The 24,409-nt window shown below is 35.9% G+C and overlaps 4 pseudogenes; all 4 read left to right on the plus strand.

Moving 5' to 3' along the window:
• Positions 1-13,801: 13,801 nt before the first annotated feature.
• Positions 13,802-17,593, plus strand: LOC145684988 (uncharacterized; annotated as a pseudogene).
• A 601-nt stretch (positions 17,594-18,194) lies between these two features.
• Positions 18,195-20,207, plus strand: LOC145684989 (ribonucleoside-diphosphate reductase subunit M2 pseudogene; annotated as a pseudogene).
• Positions 20,208-20,826: 619 nt separating this feature from the next.
• LOC145684990 (ribonucleoside-diphosphate reductase subunit M2 B pseudogene) lies at positions 20,827-22,900 on the plus strand (annotated as a pseudogene).
• Positions 22,901-22,963: 63 nt separating this feature from the next.
• LOC145684991 (ribonucleoside-diphosphate reductase subunit M2 B pseudogene) lies at positions 22,964-24,216 on the plus strand (annotated as a pseudogene).
• The last annotated feature ends 193 nt before the right edge of the window (positions 24,217-24,409 follow it).

Here is a 24,409-nt window from a genome sequence, read left to right on the forward strand (position 1 = left end):
CTTAGAAGTTTAGCTAAATTAATGCTAAATTCATTTTGGGGAAAATTTGGTCAACGTGAGAACATGGGTCATGTCAGCATTATTAATGAACCCAAGGATTTATATGAGAAATTATCATCTCATGATATAGATGTTCATCAAATATTTCCAGTAAATGATGACATGTTATATGTATATTGGCAATACAACGATGACGTTCCTGTTTCATTACCAACAGTAAATGTTGTCATAGCCGCATACACAACAGCACAAGCAAGATTAGAATTGTACAAATATTTAGATCAACTACAAGAAAGAGTATTATATTTTGATACTGATTCCGTCAATTATACGCAAAAACCTGGTGAAAGTACAATTCCAACTGGTGACTTTTTAGGCGATTTAACAAATGAAGTCCTCGAATATGGTAAAGAAGCCTATATTTCAGAATATGTATCGGCGGGCCCGAAGAATTACAGCTTACGTATTTTTGATCCCAGTACGAAGAAGGAGTTTCAAGTATGCAAGATACGAGGCTTTTCATTAAACTATGAATCTTCAAAACACCTAAATTTTGATGTAATGAAGAAAATGATAGTAGATAGTGAAGAGGATGCAGAAGAAGAGGAAGAATCTCGTCCTACTGAAGTAAAAATTACCAATGAGAAAAAAATTTGCCGCAGGAAAGACCATACTATCGTCAGCATGCCCGAAACAAAAATTTATAAGATAAATTATATTAAACGACGTAGAATACCAAATTCATATGATACTCTTCCATATGGCTACACTACTTCCAACAAAAGAAGAAGAGAAATGTAATAAGGCCCTTTATAAATATACGTATGAAGAAAGAATGATCATACTCTTTAACATGGACACGACGTGGAAACATCCCTTTTCATGTATTGTTGCCGGACCAAGTGGATGTGGAAAAACTTCCTTTGTAATACGATTCCTGTCCAATTTATCACGTATGGTTAATACATCGTTTCGTCATATTTATTGGTACTATGCAGAATGGCAAAATGCATACAGAGAAATTTCGACAAAAGTACAATTTATTGAAGGATTACCTCGAACAAAAGACTTTTTACCTGAAACTGGACCACATCTTATTATTATTGATGATCAAATGTGTGAAGTGAACCGCAATATAGTTGATTTCTTTACAAAGGGTTCTCATCATAGAAATCTTAGTGTACTATTTATTACACAAAACATATTTCATCAGGGAAAAGGAAGCAGAGATATGAGCTTAAATTGTTCTTATCTCGTATTATTTAAAAATCCAAGAGATAAATCACAAATTAAACATTTGAGTTATCAACTAACTCCTGAGAATCCAAAATTTCTTCAAGAAAGTTTCAACGACGCAACAAAGTTACCATATGGATATTTCTTTATTGATTTAAAACAGGATACGCCAGATGAACTTCGTTTTCAAACAAATATTTTTCCTGATGATATTTATCATTACGTTTATGTTTCATCGAAATAGAAGAAGAAGATGTGTTTATAATGTTTGTTTTAAACTGTGTTTCTTCATTCTGACAATATGTCTCCAAGAGTAAAACACGGAGATCTTCTTCGTACGCTGAGCAAAGCAAATCCTAAATTACGTAAAGCTATACTGGCCAATGCAGACTCTTCAGTGATTCGAAGTATTTGTGAATGTTGTTATAATGTATTAAAAGGGAATGTACCTCTTACAAAGACACAGAAAGCAAGATTAAAGCGATACAAGAGGACGCTTCGATATCTTGTGAAGAAAGGAAACTCCATCCAAAAGAAGAAGAAGCATTTATTAGTACAGCAGCAGGGTGGATTCCTACCGGCATTATTAGCTCCTATTTTAACTGGTGCATTATCAAGTTTACTATTCCGTTAGTACAATGGAACACGCAAAGAAGATGATTTTAGTTCCACCTGAAGTTCTGAATCGTATACAAACACCAACATCATCATCATCATCAGCCCTGGAGAAACGTGAATCTAATTTGGATCAAGAAATGCAAGAGATTTTACAGTTATCATCGCTTAGTGATGAAGAAAAGTGGAATCAGTATAACAATATTCTTCAAAAATATTTACATTTAATACGAAAACAAGAAGAACCTGTGACACTTTCAATTACATCAACTAAATCAGAGAAGCCTGAAGTAGAAGAAGAAATATTATTATCTATACCCAAAATGTTTCGTAAAAGAGCTGAATTACTACTACATAGAATGAAACATGATGATAATATCACGTGGGATAATAAAGGAACTGTTTACATCAGAGGTGATAAACTAGAAGGATCTCACATTGTAGATTTAATTTCTGATGTGTCGCGACCCCGGAAACACACAAATCCACCGGGATGGGAGAAATTTTGTAATTATTTATCTTCTAATAACACACCTCAAGAACTTATTGGAAATCCAAAACGTTTGTCATATATTTTACGACGAACTAAAGCATCGTCAACAGCATCATCGTCAAGGGAAAAAATACCTCTGAAATCGTTTGCAGAAGACGACGAAGAAGCAGAAGAAGAAGAAGAAGAAAAGGAAAAAGTAATATCTCCTATAAGGAAAAGGAAACGTGCCTGTAAACGTCCAGTATGGTCAAGGTGGAAACCGTAAACAAACAGTTAAGCAAGATTTACTACAACCCTTCACATCCTGCCTCGTTTTCAACTGTTAAAAAATTGTGGATAGCTACAAAGAAGAAAATTCCTATACATTGTATAAGAAGATGGTTACTGCAACAAACAACATATACGTTACACAAACCTGTACGTCGTCGTTTTAAAAGAGATTTCTATGTAGTGAATAACATTGATGATGAGTGGGAAAGTGATATTAATGATCTTCAATCTCTTCATAAATTTAATGATGGATATCGTTATATTCTGACAGTGATAGATGTGTTCAGTCGATATGCATGGGCTGTGCCATTAAAATCTAAAAGTACAAATGATGTCTTAAAAGCATTGCAAATTGTGTTCAAAGACAGAAAACCAATTACATTCCGAACAGATAAAGGAAGTGAGTTTACTAATAAAACAATACAGAAGTACTTAGTGCACAACAAAATAAAACATATTACAACTAAAAATCCTGATATAAAAGCTAGTATTGTAGAACGTTTTAACAGAACTCTAAAAGAAAAAATGTGGAAGTATTTTACAAAGTATCAAACGTATAATTATTTAAATGTATTACCTCTTCTTGTGAAATCATACAATGAAGGTTATCATTCAAGTATAAAGATGTCACCTGCAAATGTTTCTCAAAATAACCTATTACAAGTATGGCATAATCAATATGATAATAAAATAAAGAAGAAGAAGAAGAAGAATCCAAATTTCTTAAAACATCTTAAGATTGGTGATACAGTACGAATTAGTAAAACTAAACGTACATTTGATAAAGGATATATGCAAAATTGGACTTGGGAAATATTTAAAGTGAAGAAGATAATACCAAGAGATCCACCTGTTTATGAAATTGAAGATTTTAACAAGGAACCACTGGATGGATTATTTTACAGAGAGGAATTACAACCTGTGACGTTATCAAAGACATTTTACATAGATAAAATCATACGTACAAGAAGAAAAGGCAGCAGAAAAGAATATCTTGTTCATTGGAAAGGATATCCTTCTTCTTTCGATTCCTGGATACCTGCATCATCCGTAAAGAAGATCGAGAAGTACAATGGAACCTGATGGAGATTTTTACGTTACGCTTCCCAGTAATAGTTCTATGGAATATTTTCCTGACAACACCTTAACATCATACACTACGAAACTTCATCAAAGAATGGAATTCCATGAAAAGTGGGAAGTGGCTATTGTTGAAATTCATTATCCTCATTCAATATTAAATATTAATGACGAAAATAATAAAATTTTTTACAAACCTGCAAAAAGTGATGAATGGAAATTTATAACTATTCCTGTACGTTATTACACTGACATATCAGAATTGATAAAGATAATAAATACGTACAACAGATTCACAAATTTACATATTTCTTATACTCGTGAGAGTAATACCTGTTTTATACGACGTCTTCATAAAGACATAGATGTAGACGTTGCATTATCACCAAGTGTTAGTGCGATGTTGGGGTTTGATCCAAGCGTTGATTTAAAGGATATGCAACAAGGCCAAAGCATTCCAAATTTACGTTTAGGACTTCCATCTACAATGTATGTGTATTGTGATATAATTCAATCTGTATTTGTTGGAGATACAGTAGCACCATTATTACGTATCATAAATATGAATCCTGTGAATCATACATTTGGAAGTAGTGTTATAGAAATTTTTAATCCTCCACATTATGTGCCTATAGAGAAGATGCATTTTGAACACATCAAAATAGATATAAGAGATAGTACAGGCTCTCCACTGGCATTCACTTTCGGAACTGTATGCGTTAAACTACATTTTCGACCAGTGCGTCAACATCGACAAATATGAATAATCCATATTTACAATATTATCAAAAACAAGCTCTTTCTGGAACTGGAAACGTTTATGTTGGCTCCCCTTATCAAGTTGGACATGGTATTGGAAGTTTCCTTGGAGGATTATTTCGTTCTGTCATGCCACTAGTAAAACAAGGAGCTAAAACAGTAGGAAAGGAATTATTAAAATCTGGAGCAAACGTTATTACTGATGTCATCATCGACAATCAACCTATTAACGAATCCTTTCATTAACGAATGGGTGAAGCGAGATCCGTCTTGCAAGACAAAGCAAAAAATAAACTGAAATCTATGCTAGGATCTGGATATCAACGAAGGAAAAGAAGAATTACACATCATTCCATCTTTAACCCTTCACCATTACACATCATCAAGCGCAAGAAGAAGAAGAAGGGCAAGAGGAAACGTCCACAGAAAACAAAGAAAAATCAGTCTTATAAGAAGAGGAAGTTATCACACGATATCTTTGATTAAATCATCACCATTATGGCTTTCTTACATCATCAATCCTGTGAGTGTGTAAAAAGTGAACTAGATATTTTTTCTACAAAACCAACGCAAACCAGTATATTGGATAATCATGTTGTTACATACAAACCAATCAGTTCACTAGCTGATAATGCTCCTATAGAGTTTGTCATCCCAGGAACAAGTGATGAATACATAGATCTACCACATACTCTTCTTTACATCGAAGCTCAAATCGTTAAGCCTGATGGATCAGCATTTGTTGAAAGTGATAAAGCTGTGGCTCCTATTAATGACTTTTTAAATTCTATGTTCAGTGAAGTGGAAGTGTATTTAAATAACAAACTGATTTCATTTCCATCTCATAATCATCCATATCGATCATACATTGAAAAACTGTTAAATTATGATGATTCTGCTAAAAATACTCATCTTCAATGTGCATTCTGGTTTCAAGATACTGCTGGACATATGGATGCAACATCTAGTGGTAATAAAGGATTTCAACAACGTTATGAATTAACAAAAAAAAGTGCAAAATTCGACATGCTTGGACATCTTCATTGTGATATTTTTAATCAAGATAAATTTTTAATCCAAGGAGTAGAATTACGGCTCAAGTTAATTCCTGCAAAGCCAAACTTTTGTCTCATCGCTAGTGATGCGTCTGTTGAAGCTAAAGTGAACATTTTAGACGCTGCTTTACATATTAAAAAGATTAATGTTAGTCCTACAATAAAACTAGCACATAACAAGCTTCTACAATCAACAACAGCCAAATATCCTCTCACAAGAGTGCAAATGAAGTCATTCGTCATTCCAAAGGATCTTCAATCAAAAACAATTGATAATTTATTTATGGGAGTATTACCAACTCGAGTGATTGTGGCGTTTACACAAAACGATGCCTATACAGGAACAATAACTTCAAATCCATTTCATTTCAAGCATTTTGACATCAATTTCTTCTCTCTATACATTGATGGAAAACCTGTACCTTCAAAACCATTACAACCAATTTTCGAAAACAACCTCTATGTTTCCTCATACCATACCTTATTCTGTGGATCAGGCATTCACTTTTCCAATCATGGCAACAATATTCCTCGCCTTGACTTTCCTCAAGGATACACTATCTTTGTTTTCGACATTACTCAAGATGGAGAAGCCAGCGCTGTGCAGCATTGGAATCTTATACGTCATGGGTGTGTTCGTCTGGAAGTTCATTTTACGAAGCCTCTACCAGCACCTATCTCCTGCATTGTGTATGGAGAATTCCAATCTCTCTTAGAAGTGGATCATCAGAGGAACATCATCATGGATTTTTAAAGGTACGTTATTTAAATATCATATCATATATGTACATGTCTGCATTTTTATACATGATGTCCTCTACACTAGATTTATTAAATGCTTTGCAAACAAATTCTTTATTTCACAATCATTTCGTTGGCGTATATGCAGCCAATGAATTACCAACACATGTTCCACTACCTGCAGCTATCATCATAAATACAGATCCCTCGAACAAACTTGGCACACACTGGATTTCCGTATATATTCATACTGACGGACGTGCCCACTACTTCGATACATTTGGATTTCCTCCATATGTAATGCATCATATTCAATTTCTACGTAGAAATTCCACTTCTTATACATTTAATAATAAACAAATTCAAAGTGTGAAATCATCCCTATGTGGACATTATTCATATCTTTTCCTATGCTTCAAAGCTAAAGGAAAGTCCTTAAATGAATTTCATTACACTTTCTCATCAACTCCAGAAAAAAATGATCGTCGTTTGCTGTATTTACTTTTACAGGTAATCATGTCTTCATTCTTCTTCTTCGTTTGTTTTGATTACTTTCTTTTCATATTATTGCAGATAGCCATTTCTTCTTCTTCTTCTTCTTCTTTATTATAATGTGTTTGTATGTATTATTATTTGTTCATGATTATAGATAAAATAAATTTTAAGTTTGTTTTTTCAATTTTTTTCATTTCAGAGAGTAAAAGATCGTCATCGTGTGTATGGACATCATCTTCAATGTACAGATTGACCACTATCTACGTTTCATCACCAACATCAACAGCAGTAGTATCATCAGTGAACATTATATGGCAGTTGTGATGTTATCAACACATGAACAATGGAAACAAAATCTAACGTTCTTTTAAAATGTACTATACTTACCGTCGTTTTAATTGTGTAAATAGTTTCATCAACAATAAACACTTTGTATTATTTTTTCTCTTTGAAAACAAATGTTTTATTTCTTATTTTCTCCGTTTCCTAATAAATAAATATGTTTTATGATCAGTTATGTAATTAAATACACATATCATAAAACATATTTTTAAGTCATTGAATTAATGAATTTCATAGTGATTTAATAAAAAAGATTCTAAAACTGATTTTTAATTCAATGATGTAATCATATAACTACATAATAATAATAATGAATTCAAATACTTAATCAGTTATTCTTTCGTAAATTAAATCAAGTATGTGAATTCAATATTATTATTATTATTATGATAGGATTTTTGTTTTTAAAATTTTAATATTAATTATTTTAGTTCCTTTTTTTAAAAATTAAAAAAAGTCCTATCATACTTAAGACAAAGTTGTATAATAATAATAATTTCAAATACTAATTTTTATTTTAACATTCATTTCAAGAATTTGAATTCATTATGATTATTATTATTATTATTATACGTATCACTTATAATATACGAGGAAAAAATATGTTAGGATTTTTTTCTTATAAAAAACTTTAAAATCCTATCATATTGAGGTGTATGAAACAAACACAAAACACACACAAATAAAACATTTCACTTTCCACTATATATATATTTTTATTACATTTGATATTACGTTGTTTAATATACATGAAAAAACAAATCAATTTCTCCTTCTTTATGAAGAGTCGTTCACTTCATTGATACCCTCCGAAGGTTGAGTTTCGGTTTCCCCCCACCATGGCTGTGTCGATACACTATCAAATAAATCAGCCATAATTGAATCTATGAGTTTTTGTTTGCAAAATACTTTCATTTCCAATTTTAATCGTTCACCATCAATGTTCACATCACTGTTCTTATCAAGAGAGACACTTGGAAAACTAATATTCATACCATTAATAATACTCTGTTCATCTACACAGGTATGGATTCCGGCAAGTCCTCTGCATGTAAGACACTGCGATTGTACATGATTACGAATAGTATCTGTACACAAGTCAAAATATTCACGTAGCACAACACTACAAACTTTACTGTTTTTCACAGCATGTTCAATACACGGTAATATTTCCAAGAAATAAAGCCAATCACTTGAAGTTAAGTACACAGTGTTTCGAGGAGCATGAAGTGTTCCTTTCTTCTCTAACATCACTAATTTTTCACCCATTAATTTTCGCACCACCAGTTCGTTTTTTCGACCAAGAGATTTTATAAATGTAATTTCCACTTGAGAATTTAAATAGTCCGTAACAAATGGGGTTAAATGTACAAGTTTCTCCCACTCTGCCAAATTTAACTCCACTCCAAACACAAGTCCTTTGCCAACACGAATCACTGGTTCAAATGTATCACTATCCAGTCCGATACAAATTAATTTGGTTTTCATTGAATTAAGTCCATATTCAACATTTAACAAGTACTCTTTCTTGGTATCCATAGTTGACGCACAAGCACTCAAAGACATGTTACTCCAGTCGCTGGTCAGCACAGAATAACGACACTATGCATACAGATGACTGCGCATGCATGAAGAGGAGGGGCGAAGAGGAAAATTCATGTTTCATCTTGTTTGTACATGTCACCATACACTTACGATGAGTAAACCAGTTCAGTAAATTCAAGATCGTGCATGTTACGTCCAGATACATTAATCTTCATTCCTTTATATATTAAACAGACATTCCCACTTTGTAAATACGTTAATAATGCACCATTATCTGCTTCCAATTTTTCAGTACAACGTCCAGGTAAAATCACTTTTTCACCTCCTTCAAATGTCACACAGGCCTTCCTACCATATACCGTTGTAATTATCTCACAGTTTACAATACGAAATGGTACTCCAATCTCCAAATCTCGCATTTTTGTAAAGGGTACCATTGATGGCTTATTAAGCTTATCTAATAAACTCATTGACGATGACATCTTTAAATTTTTGACGTTTCTTCCTTTGCAACAGCTGCTAACAGAATGATCTACACAAGCACATACGTTCCGCTTACGCTCTTTGCAGGAGGGGTGGGGGGGTTTGGGGATTCAAATTATTAGCCAATAAACGACAAGAACAAGAAAAAGGCATGTTTTATCTTGTTTTTTACATCTGGTAGGCATCCAAGACTACGAGCATAGCAACAGCAAACCAACATTTTCCCACGGGCTTCTGTGGTAACCGTAAAAGGCTATGAACATAGCAACTAAAGAGGAGTAGGGGGGTGACGGGGTTCAAATAAACCAAAATTTTCCCACGCGCTTCTGTACTACCCGTAAAAGGCTATGAACATAGCAACCAAAGGCTTGTCGAAACTTGCCTCCCAATTCCAGGAAATGATATCGATTTCTAGGAAAACAAGATAATTTTTTGCTGACTCGGCCGTCTATCGGCACCCACTTCTACTGGCACTCCACTAATACGCTGAACATTTAGATGCAAGGAAGACTTGGAATATTTTTATTCATGGTGGATTTATTAGTAGTGTTCTGTAGATGGACTACTATAATGAGTTTCATTATTCCGAGATTTTTCTAAGCTACAAGATTTTTATAATTTTTTATACAAATCAAAAGCATACCAGTACCCTGAAGCGCAGGGTCCCGGGCAGTTGCCCAGTTCGCCATATGTCAAGTCCGCCAATATGTTCGGAAAATTATTGAAATTTTTACTCTTAGAATGCTGACATATCTGCATAATACTGACGTATAACCCAATATTGACACAATTAACATGCATACTTCCAATAAGTTATTTTTATTGTTTTTTTTTTTTTAATCAGAAAATATGATAATTTCTAACTCCCAAATTTTCTGCTGTTCATATCGGAAATCTAACAAATCTGAACAATAAGCTCTCATATGTGTTGAATAATAATACAATGCAGGAAATTATTTCGGGAAAGAACAAAGCTTTTGAGGAGGTCCAAATTAAATGTAAGGATGAATTATATTAACATTTGTAAAATCATGCCTACAGTTAGACTAAATTTACAGAAGTCGGAATTTCGGAGGAGAGTGAGGTCCGAACCCTTAGGACTCGCCCACTGCATATGACTCTGAGTGTTACAATAATCTGCGTTAACAATTTAAATTTAATATTACGCTTTGATAATAAAATCATATTGTGAGTTAGTTCTTGTTGATAATTAATCGACAGTATTTAGGTTTTATTCTATATGTAGATGTAGATACTTGCGTGATGCCGCGTTGTGCTTGCACTCGCGTGTCGGCCCACCTTGATCCATCTATAAAAACAGAACAAAACATGGAAACATCTAGAACCTCAAGGGAAATAATCATGCACTATATCACTTTTGTTTATTTCTCGTCGAGTACAGTATGGAAAGAAGAAGAAGAACAAAACTCGGACCTTATTGATTATACGTGAGCAGTTCCTGGTAAATGAAACAAATAAACAGAATTTGGATTTTTAATTTATTTATTTATTTGCTTTCCATGAAACAATCGTTTCAATCACTTATAACAACATCATCGGAGTAATTTAAACTGATGAAGAGTCTTCTTAGTATATAAACTTTAAAATACATGATAGTATTGTCTACAACAATTAACTATGTTTAATTTCACATTAACTTATTAAAAGAGCATTACTGTCCAAAATAGATTAAGCTCATCTAATGATACTCAACTTTTTGTTCTTTCCACTAACCGAGTATCGTACTTTGTTCCTGGCCTGCCGAGGTTGTGGCATGGTGGGGCAATTGCCTCCCTTGAATTAAGTTTCTTGACATGTCAAAATGTATTAATTTGCTTACACACACACATTATAATACATTATATGAAATATTAGATTAGTAGGCCTACTGTAATTATTAAAATTAGTGGGTGTATTTGCGTGTGATTTCTCCAAAGAAATTTCCATAAAACGGGAGATAACTAACCTTGAAATCACTGCTGGTAAGTGCTCTTTTATGTTGGTCAATTGCTCCCCTAAGAAAACATCCTGCTGGCGTCCCTGCCCACTGTTGCTAATGTCCTTTTAAGCCAATGAGAGAACATCACAATTTTCTTTAATTTATGCTTTGATAAAGTGGGTTAGTAACTGGAGAACTACTACCTCAAACAAACAAGCACATAACTTCCACTAATTCAAGACACAAAACACAATTATAATTATGATCCAATATAACCTGAAACCAATAGACATAATCCTTCCAAGGAACCACGTCTCGTCACAGGCACAAACAGAAACTCTGACAAAAACTTAAAATTGCGGGGTAAGGTTATTTAAAAAATTACGGCGGTAAATTATGAAAGTAAATTATTGCGGTAAGTAAATTACATTTATATTATTATTATTTACAATGTCCTTTGTTTCTCGTGTGGTTGACTCGTTCTTGTTGAAAACATACATATCATATCCTGGTGAGAATTGAAAAACGTGTTTTGTTGCAAAGAAAGAAAAAAAACAACTTATACTACCGTAACACAATTTTAAAAACTTTTAACTTGCATTGGTATTATTATTAGGTATTAAGTCACTTAACGCTGTTTACTGAATTTGTTTTTCGTTTGTTCAAAAATTTTTAAACCATACTATTTCTACCAGTAACAGCTATTAGTGGCAAAGTCGCACTTCAAACGTCACGTCATTTCCATTTTAATATGTTCATAACCAGAAAATAGAGTATAATGGGAGGTTCTTGACACTAAAGATGAAGAAGAAAGTACTGCAAACTTACTAGAATCCTCATACATGTGTTGAAAAATTTAGGATAGCGTGCGTGGAATGAAAGGAAAAATATTCTAGAATGCTATTGAAAAATGAAATCTTTCAGTTTAACGTCCCACGTTATGTCCTTTATGCTAAGGGAGACGGATGATTTAGGCAAGTAATTATTATGAAGAACTGATGGAATGAGAAAGTAGGAGGAAACTAGAATACCTCGAGATAACTCACGGACATGATGTTGTCCACGACAAATTTACTTGGACGGGGATCGAACAAGGGGCCCACGTAGCAGAAGTAAACCTTCTTCCGTTTAGCCACCATGCCCCTACACATCTTGGAAGACGCTCCACGAGTTCGCCGCCCGGCAACTGCATGCACCCCGGACAACATACAGAGAGTGAAGGGACTTTTTTCCCAGGATATTCGTGTGGCAGTACAAATCATAGCGCGAGAAGTGGGAATTGGTCGTGAGACGCCCCATCTCATACTGATCCAGGATTAGGTCAAACGCAAGGTTTTCTCCCGACTCTTGCCGCCAGAACAAAGCCAATTTCGGTTTCACGCCTGTCGAGACCTTATCGACATGGCGGATCGAGACCCAAATTTCATGAAAACCATTATCACAGGCAACAAGACCTGGTGTTTGAGATACAATCTCGAAGGCAAGCGTCAAAGTACCAGGGCCGCCGAAAAGAAAAAAAAGGAACGAAGTGAGAGATTCCACATTAATGAATACAATGATCGTGGTGTTCTTCGACTTTGAGGGTCTCATCCATAAAGAATTCTTCCCTGAAGACACCACGTCAAATGCCGTTATGTACGTGGAAATACTGAAACATTTGTTGCAACGGATCAAACGGGTACGCCCCAGTACACCAAGCAAGGCGACTGGACCCTCTTCCATGACAATGGCCGACCACAGACTGCCTTAGTGGTGCAGTAGTTTCTGGCCAACAAGGGAGTTGTGTCACTTAATGATCCATCTTACTCCCCACAGTTGTCTTCCCCGGACTTCTTCTTGCTCTCCGAATTGAAATCAGCCCTGAATGGCCAGAGTTTTTCGGACATTTCGGACAACCAACGTAATGTTACGACCCAGCTGAAGCTCATCCCTAAAGATGCAAGGAGTTTCCAGGGCTTGTACAACCGTTCCCAGAAGTGCAGTACCATCAACGGAGATTACTTCGAAGGACAGTGACTGCTGTTTCAGGTTAGACAACAATCCATTCGAAATATAGTTACATTGATCGTACTTTCTGGACAGAGGTTGCATATGGACACATATGTGTTCATAATTCACAGCGTATCTTTAAAGCAGGGGATGGGTTGATAACGCCTTTACGAAAACCCATGTATACTTTCCAAGTAGCAGAAGATACTCAAATACGTATATAGTTTAGTAAGAACAAAAAACTTCCTTGTAATCAAGGGCGCCGATCCTGGGGGCCGAGGGGCCCCGGGCCTCTCAAATCTCATGTCGGCCTCTATTGTAGTTATGAGTATACAATATTTAGCATAATTTGAGTGCAATTTCTATTAAAATCTTCATATATATACCTTCTGCATCTGAATGCTCCGCCCCCCAAATTTACAGAAAAATCGGCGCCCTAGTTTGTAATTGCTAGTATTAGAGAGATCAGTGGGTGGGACTGGAAGAATATCATCCCAGTAAAAATCCCAAAATATCAAGGATTATTCAAATTCCAACAAATACAGACTCGTTGAAGAAATCGGAAGTTTACTCAGTGGTACATATTGAAGGTGATAAACGCCTATATGCTGGCTGTAGAGATAACAAAATACTATACGTTTTTAGCTTGGAAGGTGCGAAACTAATAAAGATGATCTCAGGCCATTAAGATTATGTATTCACTGTCCATAATAATGGCTTCAATCCAGTTTCTCCCAATGAAGATGGAAACGTAAGAATATGGCACGTGAAGCAGGCGTCAGAAGTCCACATTTTGCAGCCAAATCTGCAGATAAACTCGCTAGAGCAGACTTAGAAAAATGGGTTGGCGAAGCGTCAATTAGTGAAGATTAGCTGGTCTGTGGAAGTGGACCCAAGCTGACTTTCTACTGGAAGATTCCGGAATCCATGAGGACTGCATTCTTACAGACAGTCGTTCTTTCAGAATAAATGTTCCGGGGGGCACTGCTGGCAAGACGTATTAATTTGGTCTCCTCCGGGGAGCACTCTCAGAGCTCTGGGGAGGGCAGTGCCCCCAAAAGACATTTCTGGAAGAAACACTGTTTATAGGTGGAGCAGTATCGTATCTTTATCATTTTAATTACAGTGACTACATCTTCGACCAAGTGTAGAAATATCAGTGTTTATCATTTATTGATTGTATTGATCACCCACCTATCGAACTATCGATTCATTGGAATTTTGTTTGCTAATATACAATATTGAATGATTAAAAAATTCTATAGTTATTTGATACGAGAGTATTATGAAGTAATGTATATGATGTACGAAGAAAATTTTAAAAAATCATTAACTCTAGGCACTGTATTGATTTTTTCTTATAATTATCAGTGTGATTAGACGACAGTTATTAAGAGAACGATTGCAATTCAATCCAGAATAACAACGCCTTTTGTATTTCATACATTGTACGTAACTGTAAATACAAAAGCGGTAAAGCTTAGGAAAGTTATTTCCATGAAAGTGTAATATAGAACTATGTGATTTAATAGTTACATATGCGTAGACATGATATGAAACGAGTAAATTGTAACAATATTTCCTCGTAATGTTCTATTATATTTTTGTACGTAACATTGTGAAAAAAGAAAAAAGTTTAAGTTTTACATCAATTTGCAGTATGGATGTGTGTTGTGGCTCTTAAGCCCTTCACGTATGAGGGATGACGTCCCTCGGTGAGCACACACGACCCGAAAAATGGGGTAGGAAGGAAGTAATGGGGAAGGAAAAGGCGATATGCGAACTTTATTTCAGGTATCATCCCGGCATTTGTTGGTGCGAATGAGACAAACTCAGGAAACAACTCACTCAGGAAAGAGAGAGTCCACGACGTTTCGTTAGCTTCCCTATCTAGTATCAAGACATTTGGCAGATGCATAAGAAGGCCAAGACACCATTTTGGACTGTAGAAGAAGTAGATTTATTAAAGGACTTCATGCACTGGAAATCCCTTAAAGCGGAAGGAAAGCATTTCATCTCCCACGTATTGGGCTTCTTTGCTGCTTCTGATGGTATTGTTAATGAGAATTTGGTTGAAAGATTCAGCCAAGAAGTTCAAGTCCCGGAGGCGCGTTGTTTCTACGGGTTTCAAATAGCGATAGAGAACATTTACTCTGAAATGTACAGTTTCCTAATCGATACGTATATCAATAATCCGATTGAAAGTGATCATTTATTCAACGCTATGAGACCCCTCCTTGTGTAACAAAGAAGACTGATTGGGCACTGAACTGGATTGGTAATGAATCAGCGAGTTATGGTGAATGAGTGGTTACATTTGCTGCAGTCGAGGGAAGTTTCTTTTCCGGCAGTTTCGCCGCACGTTTTTGGCTCAAGAAGAGAAGACTAATGCCTGGACTGACATTTAGCAATGAATTGATCTCAAGGGATGAGTGATTGCACTGTGATTTTACCTGTTTAATGCTCAAGCACTTGGTGAGTAAACCAAGTATACAAAGAATCACAGAAATTATAAAGGATGCTGTGATAATTGAACAGGAGTTCCTAACTGATGCTCTTCCTGATGCTATGATCCCTATTCGGCATCATGACATTTGGCAGCTGCACAAGAAGACCGGTACCCAATTTTGGACTGTGGAAGAAGTAGATTTATTAAAGGACTTCATGCACTGGAAATCCTATAAGACGGAAAAAAAGCATTTGATCTCCCACGTATTGGCCTTCTTTGCTGCTTATGATGGTATTGTTAATGAGAATTTGGTTGAAAGATTCAGCCAAGAAGTTCAAGTCCCGGAGGCGCGTTGTTTCTACGGGTTTCAAATAGCGATAGAGAACATTTACTCTGAAATGTACAGTTTCCTAATCGATACGTATATCAATAATCCGATTGAAAGTGATCATTTATTCAACGCTATGAGACCCCTCCTTGTGTAACAAAGAAGACTGATTGGGCACTGAACTGGATTGGTAATGAATCAGCGAGTTATGGTGAATGAGTGGTTACATTTGCTGCAGTCGAGGGAAGTTTCTTTTCCGGCAGTTTCGCCGCAAGTTTTTGGCTCAAGAAGAGAAGACTAATGCCTGGACTGACATTTAGCAATGAATTGATCTCAAGGGATGAGTGATTGCACTGTGATTTTACCTGTTTAATGCTCAAGCACTTGGTGAGTAAACCAAGTATACAAAGAATCACAGAAATTATAAAGGATGCTGTGATAATTGAACTGGAGTTCCTAACTGATGCTCTTCCTGATGCTATGATCCCTATTCGGCATCATGACATTTGGCAGCTGCACAAGAAGATCGGTACCCAATTTTGGACTGTGGAAGAAGTAGATTTATTAAAGGACTTCATGCACTGGAAATCCTATAAGACGGAAAAAAAGCATTTGATCTCCCACGTATTGGCCTTCTTTGCTGCTTATGATGGTATTGTTAATGAGAATTTGGTTGAAAGATTCAGCCAAGAAGTTCAAGTCCCGGAGGCGCGTTGTTTCTACGGGTTTCAAATAGCGATAGAGAACATTTACTCTGAAATGTACAGTTTCCTAATCGATACGTATATCAATAATCCGATTGAAAGTGATCATTTATTCAACGCTATGATACCCCTCCTTGTGTAACAAAGAAGACTGATTGGGCACTGAACTGGATTGGTAATGAATCAGCGAATTATGGTGAATGAGTGGTTACATTTGCTGCAGTCGAGGGAAGTTTCTTTTCCGGCAGTTTCGCCGCAAGTTTTTGGCTCAAGAAGAGAAGACTAATGCCTGGACTGACATTTAGCAATGAATTGATCTCAAGGGATGAGTGATTGCACTGTGATTTTACCTGTTTAATGCTCAAGCACTTGGTGAGTAAACCAAGTATACAAAGAATCACAGAAATTATAAAGGATGCTGTGATAATTGAACAGGAGTTCCTAACTGATGCTCTTCCTGATGCTATGATCCCTATTCGGCATCATGACATTTGGCAGCTGCACAAGAAGACCGGTACCCAATTTTGGACTGTGGAAGAAGTAGATTTATTAAGGACTTCATGCACTGGAAATCCTATAAGACGGAAAAAAAGCATTTGATCTCCCACGTATTGGCCTTCTTTGCTGCTTCTGATGGTATAGTTACTGAAATTTTGTTGAAAGATTCAGCAAGAAGTTCAAGTCCCGGAGGTCCGTTTAGAAAGAATGTAGAAAGAATCACAGAAATTATAAAGGATGCTGTGAAAATACAACAGGAGTTCCTAACTGATGCTCTTCCTGTAGGTATGACAGGAATTAATTGCGAACTCATTGAATTTGTAGCTGATCGATTACTTGTAGAACTGGATTGTCCAAAGCTCTATAAATCTGAAAATCCGTTTGATTTCAAAGGGCACATCTCTCTAGAAGGGAAGACCAACTTCTTTGAGAAAAGAAGTAGGCGAATACGAGAAGTGCGGTGTATGGCAAGGAAAGAAGACATGGTATTTACGTTGGATGCAGACTTTTATATCTGCTGTGCAAATGGTTTTATTTTTAAATTGACGCGTTGGAATGCCAGTGTTTTATGACTTGTTTGTGTGAAAGAATGAATGGAATATTTTATACATATAATTTATAATTTTATTTATATAATGTTAACTCCAGGTATATAAAAGCTTGATGAAGCTGAAATAGAGAGAATGGAGAAAAATCAGAAAACTGAAACAAAGAATTTGTTCCAATTGTTTGCTGCTGAAAGTACACAATGAAGGAAATATACGACTTCGAGCTTTATTCGATTACTAGCTCCGAATCTTTAATTAGAATATAAGAATTGTAGAACAAACTATATTTCGGACAATGTAAAATTTAAAAATGGAAACCTGTGCTATTTTCTTGCCGTTTACTTATTCTTGAGTTCTATATGGATCAAAATTTTAATTCGATAAATTTTAATTAGACCCCTACTTTGTAAGAAAGAAGATTGATTGGATATTGAACTGGATTGCTCATGAATCAGCCAGTTATGGTGAACGAGTGGTTGCATTTAATGCAGTCGAGGGAAGTTTCTTTTCCGGCAGTTTCGCCGCAAGTTTTTGGCTCAAGAAGAGAGGACTAATGCCTGGACTGACATTTAGCAATGAATTGATCTCAAGGGATGAGTGATTGCACTGTGATTTTACCTGTTTAATGCTCAAGCACTTGGTGAGTAAACCAAGTATACAAAGAATCACAGAAATTATAAAGGATGCTGTGATAATTGAACAGGAGTTCCTAACTGATGCTCTTCCTGTAGCTATGATCCCTATTCGGCATCATGACATTTGGCAGCTGCACAAGAAGACCGGTACCCAATTTTGGACTGTGGAAGAAGTAGATTTATTAAAGGACTTCATGCACTGGAAATCCTATAAGACGAAAAAAAAGCATTTGATCTCCCACGTATTGGCCTTCTTTGCTGCTTCTGATGGTATAGTTACTGAGATTTTGTTGAAAGATTCAGCCAAGAAGTTAAAGTCCCGGAGGTCCGTTTAGAAAGAATGTAGAAAGAATCACAGAAATTATAAAGGATGCTGTGAAAATTCAACAGGAGTTCCTAACTGATGCTCTTCCTGTAGCTAAGACAGGAATTAATTGCGAACTCATTGAATTTGTAGCTGACCGAATACTTGTAGAACTGGATTGTCCAAAGCTCTATAAATCTGAAAATCCGTTTGATTTCAAAGGGCACATCTCTCTAGAAGGGAAGACCAACTTCTTTGAGAAAAGAAGTAGGCGAATACGAGAAGTGCGGTGTATGGCAAGGAAAGAAGACATGGTATTTACGTTGGATGCAGACTTTTATATCTGCTGTGCAAATGGTTTTATTTTTAAATTGACGCGTTGGAATACCAGTGTTTTATGACTTGTTTGTGTGAAAGAATGAATGGAATATTTTATACATATAATTTATAATTTTATTTATATAATGTTAACTCCAGGTATATAAAAGCTTGATGAAGGTGAAATAGAGAGAATGGAGAAAAATCAGAAAACTGAAACAAAGAATTTGTTCCAATTGTTTGCTGCTGAAAGTACACAATGAAGGAAATATACGACTTCGAGCTTTATTCGATTACTAGCTCCGAATCTTTAATTCGAATATAAGAATTGTAGAACAAACTATATTTCGGACAATGTAAAAATTAAAAATGGAAACCTGTGCTGTTTTCTTGCCGTTTACTTATTCTTGAGTTCTATATGGATCAAAATTTTAATTCGATAAATTTTAATTAGACCCCTACTTTGTAAGAAAGAAGATTGATTGGATATTGAACTGGATTGCTCATGAATCAGCCAGTTATGGTGAACGAGTGGTTGCATTTACTGCAGTCGAGGGAAGTTTCTTTTCCGGCAGTTTCGCCGCAAGTTTTTGGCTCAAGAAGAGAGGACTAATGCCTGGACTGACATTTAGCAATGAATTGATCTCAAGAGATGAGTGATTGCAATGTGATTTTACCTGTTTAATGCTCAAGCACTTGGTGAGTAAACCAAGTATACAAAGAATCACAGAAATTATAAAGGATGTTGTGATAATTGAACAGGAGTTCCTAACTGATGGTCTTCCTGTAGCTATGATCCCTATTCGGCATCATGACATTTGGCAGCTGCACAAGAAGACCGATACCCCATTTTGGACTGTGGAAGAAGTAGATTTATTAAAGGACTTCATGCACTGGAAATCCTTTAAGATGGAAAAAAAGCATTTGATCTCCCACGTATTGGCCTTCTTTGCTGCTTCTGATGGTATAGTTACTGAGAATTTGTTGAAAGATTCAGCCAAGAAGTTCAAATCCCGGAGGTCCGTTTAGAAAGAATGTAGAAAGAATCACAGAAATTATAAAGGATGCTGTCAAAATTCAACAGGAGTTCCTAACTGATGCTCTTCCTGTAGCTATGACAGGAATTAATTGCGAACTCATTGAATTTGTAGCTGATCGATTACTTGTAGAACTGGATTGTCCAAAGCTCTATAAATCTGAAAATCCGTTTGATTTCAAAGGGCACATCTCTCTAGAAGGGAAGACCAACTTCTTTAAGAAAAGAAGTAGGCGAATACGAGAAGTGCGGTGTATGGCAAGGAAAGAAGACATGGTATTTACGTTGGATGCAGACTTTTATATCTGCTGTGAAAATGGTTTTATTTTTAAATTGACGCGTTGAAATGCCAGTGTTTTATGACTTGTTTGTGTGAAAGAATGAATGGAATATTTTATACATATAATATATAATTTTATTTATATAATGTTAACTCCAGGTATATAAAAGCTTGATGAAGGTGAAATAGAGAGAATGGAGAAAAATCAGAAAACTGAAACAAAGAATTTGTTCCAATTGTTTGCTGCTGAAAGTACACAATGAAGGAAATATACGACTTCGAGCTTTGTTCGATTACTAGCTCCGAATCTTTAATTAGAATATAAGAATTGTAGAACAAACTATATTTCGGACAATGTAAAATTTAAAAATGGAAACCTGTGCTATTTTCTTGTCGTTTACTTATTCTTGAGTTCTATATGGATCAAAATTTTAATTCGATAAATTTTAATTAGACCCCTACTTTGTAAGAAAGAAGATTGATTGGATATTGAACTGGGTTGCTCATGAATCAGCCAGTTATGGTGAACGAGTGGTTGCATTTACTGCAGTCGAGGGAAGTTTCTTTTCCGGCAGTATCGCCGCAAGTTTTTGGCTCAAGAAGAGAGGACTAATGCCTGGACTGACATTTAGCAATGAATTGATCTCAAGGGATGAGTAATTGCACTGTGATTTTACCTGTTTAATGCTCAAGCACTTGGTGAGTAAACCAAGTATACAAAGAATCACAGAAATTATAAAGGATGTTGTGATAATTGAACAGGAGTTCCTAACTGATGCTCTTCCTGTAGCTATGATCCCTATTCGGCATAATGACATTTGGCAGCTGCACAAGAAGACCGATACCCCATTTTGGACTGTGGAAGAAGTAGATTTATTAAAGGACTTCATGCACTGGAAATCCTTTAAGACGGAAAAAAAGCATTTGATCTCCCACGTATTGGCCTTCTTTGTTGCTTCTGATGGTATAGTTACAGAGAATGTATTGAAAGATTCAGCCAAGAAGTTCAAGTCTCGGAGGTCCGTTGCTTCTACGTGTTTCAAAAAGCGTAGAGAACATTTACTCTCAAATGTGCAGTTTTCTAATCGATATGTATATCAAGGATCCGATTGAAAGGGATCATTTGTTCAACGCTATCGAGACCCCTACTTTGTAAGAAAGAAGATTGATTGGATATTGAACTGGATTGCTCATGAATCAGCCAGTTATGGTGAACGACGGGTTGCATTTGCTGCAGTCGAGGGAAGTTTCTTTTCCGGCAGTTTCGCCGCAAGTTTTTGGCTCAAGAAGAGAAGACTAATGCCTGGACTGACATTTAGCAATGAATTGATCTCAAGGGATGAGTAATTGCACTGTGATTTTACCTGTTTAATGCTCAAGCACTTGGTGAGTAAACCAAGTATACAAAGAATCACAGAAATTATAAAGGATGCTGTGATAATTGAACAGGAGTTCCTAACTGATGCTCTTCATGTAGCTATGATCCCTATTCGGCATCATGACATTTGGCAGCTGCACAAGAAGACCGATACCCCATTTTGGACTGTGGAAGAAGTAGATTTATTAAAGGACTTCATGCACTGGAAATCCTTTAAGACGGAAAAAAAGCATTTGATCTCCCACGTATTGGCCTTCTTTGCTGCTTCTGATGGTATAGTTACTGAGAATTTATTGAAAGATTCAGCCAAGAAGTTCAAGTCTCGGAGGTCCGTTGCTTCTACGTGTTTCAAAAAGCGTAGAGAACATTTACTCTCAAATGTGCAGTTTTCTAATCGATATGTATATCAAGGATCCGATTGAAAGGGATCATTTGTTCAACGCTATCGAGACCCCTACTTTGTAAGAAAGAAGATTGATTGGATATTGAACTGGATTGCTCATAAATCAGCCAGTTATGGTGAACGACGGGTTGCATTTGCTGCAGTCGAGGGAAGTTTCTTTTCCGGCAGTTTCGCCGCAAGTTTTTGGCTCAAGAAGAGAAGACTAATGCCTGGACTGACATTTAGCAATGAATTGATCTCAAGGGATCAGTAATTGCACTGAGATTTTACCTGTTTAATGCTCAAGCACTTGGTGAGTAAACCAAGTATACAAAGAATCACAGAAATTATAAAGGATGCTGTGATAATTGAACAGGAGTTCCTAACTGATGCTCTTCCTGTAGCTATGATCCCTATTCGGCATCATGACATTTGGCAGCTGCACAAGAAGACCGATACCCCATTTTGGACTGTGGAAGAAGTAGATTTATTAAAGGACTTCATGCACTGGAAATCCTTTAAGACGGAAAAAAAGCATTTGATCTCCCACGTATTGGCCTTCTTTGCTGCTTCTGATGGTATAGTTACTGAGAATTTATTGAAAGATTCAGCCAAGAAGTTCAAATCCCGGAGGTCCGTTTATAATCACAGAAATTATAAAGGATGCTGTGAAAATTCAACAGGAGTTCCTAACTGATGCTCTTCCTGTAGCTATGACAGGAATTAATTGCGAACTCATTGAATTTGTAGCTGATCGATTACTTGTAGAACTGGAATGTCCAAAGCTCTATAAATCTGAAAATCCGTTTGATTTTAAAAGGCACATCTCTCTAGAAGGGAAGACCAACTTCTTTGAGAAAAGAAGTAGGCGAATACGAGAAGTGCGGTGTATGGCAAAGAAAGAAGACATGGTATTTACGTTGGATGCAGAATTTTATATCTGCTGTGCAAATGGTTTTATTTTTAAATTGACGCGTTGGAATGCCAGTGTTTTATGACTTGTTTGTGTGAAAGAATGAATGGAATATTTTATACATATAATTTATAATTTTATTTATATAATGTTAACTCCAGGTATATAAAAGCTTGATGAAGCTGAAATAGAGAGAATGGAGAAAAATCAGAAAACTGAAACAAAGAATTTGTTCCAATTGTTTGCTGCTGAAAGTACACAATGAAGGAAATATACGACTTCGAGCTTTATTCGAATACTAGCTCCGAATCTTTAATTAGAATATAAGAATTGTAGAACAAACTATATTTCGGACAATGTAAAATTTAAAAATGGAAACCTGTGCTATTTTCTTGCCGTTTACTTATTCTTGAGTTCTATATGGATCAAAATTTTAATTCGATAAATTTTAATTAGACCCCTACTTTGTAAGAAAGAAGATTGATTGGATATTGAACTGGATTGCTCATGAATCAGCCAGTTATTGTGAACGAGTGGTTGCATTTACTGCAGTCGAGGGAAGTTTCTTTTCCGGCAGTTTCGCCGCAAGTTTTTGGCTCAAGAAGAGAGAACTAATGCCTGGACTGACATTTAGCAATGAATTGATCTCAAGGGATGAGTGATTGCACTGTGAGTTTACCTGTTTAATGCTCAAGCACTTGGTGAGTAAACCAAGTATACAAAGAATCACAGAAATTATAAAGGATGTTGTGATAATTGAACAGGAGTTCCTAACTGATGGTCTTCCTGTAGCTATGATCCCTATTCGGCATCATGACATTTGGCAGCTGCACAAGAAGACCGATACCCCATTTTGGACTGTGGAAGAAGTAGATTTATTAAAGGACTTCATGCACTGGAAATCCTTTAAGACGGAAAAAAAGCATTTGATCTCCCACGTATTGGCCTTCTTTGCTGCTTCTGATGGTATAGTTACTGAGAATTTGTTGAAAGATTCAGCCAAGATGTTCAAATCCCGGAGCTCCGTTTAGAAAGAATGTAGAAAGAATCACAGAAATTATAAAGGATGCTGTGAAAATTCAACAGGAGTTCCTAACTGATGCTCTTCCTGTAGCTATGACAGGAATTAATTGCGAACTCATTGAATTTGTAGCTGATCGATTACTTGTAGAACTGGATTGTCCATAGCTCTATAAATCTGAAAATCCGTTTGATTTCAAGGGGCACATCTCTCTAGAAGGGAAGACCAACTTCTTTAAGAAAAGAAGTAGGCGAATACGAGAAGTGCGGTGTATGGCAAGGAAAGAAGACATGGTATTTACGTTGGATGCAGACTTTTATATCTGCTGTGCAAATGGTTTTATTTTTAAATTGACGCGTTGGAATGCCAGTGTTTTATGACTTGTTTGTGTGAAAGAATGAATGGAATATTTTATACATATAATTTATAATTTTATTTATATAATGTTAACTCCAGGTATATAAAAGCTTGATGAAGCTGAAATAGAGAGAATGGAGAAAAATCAGAAAACTGAAACAAAGAATTTGTTCCAATTGTTTGCTGCTGAAAGTACACAATGAAGGAAATATACGA

The sequence above is a fragment of the Thermobia domestica genome, chromosome 5 (genome assembly GCF_964235325.1).
Source record: "Thermobia domestica chromosome 5, izTheDome1.hap1.1, whole genome shotgun sequence".
Classification (NCBI taxonomy): domain Eukaryota; kingdom Metazoa; phylum Arthropoda; class Insecta; order Zygentoma; family Lepismatidae; genus Thermobia; species Thermobia domestica.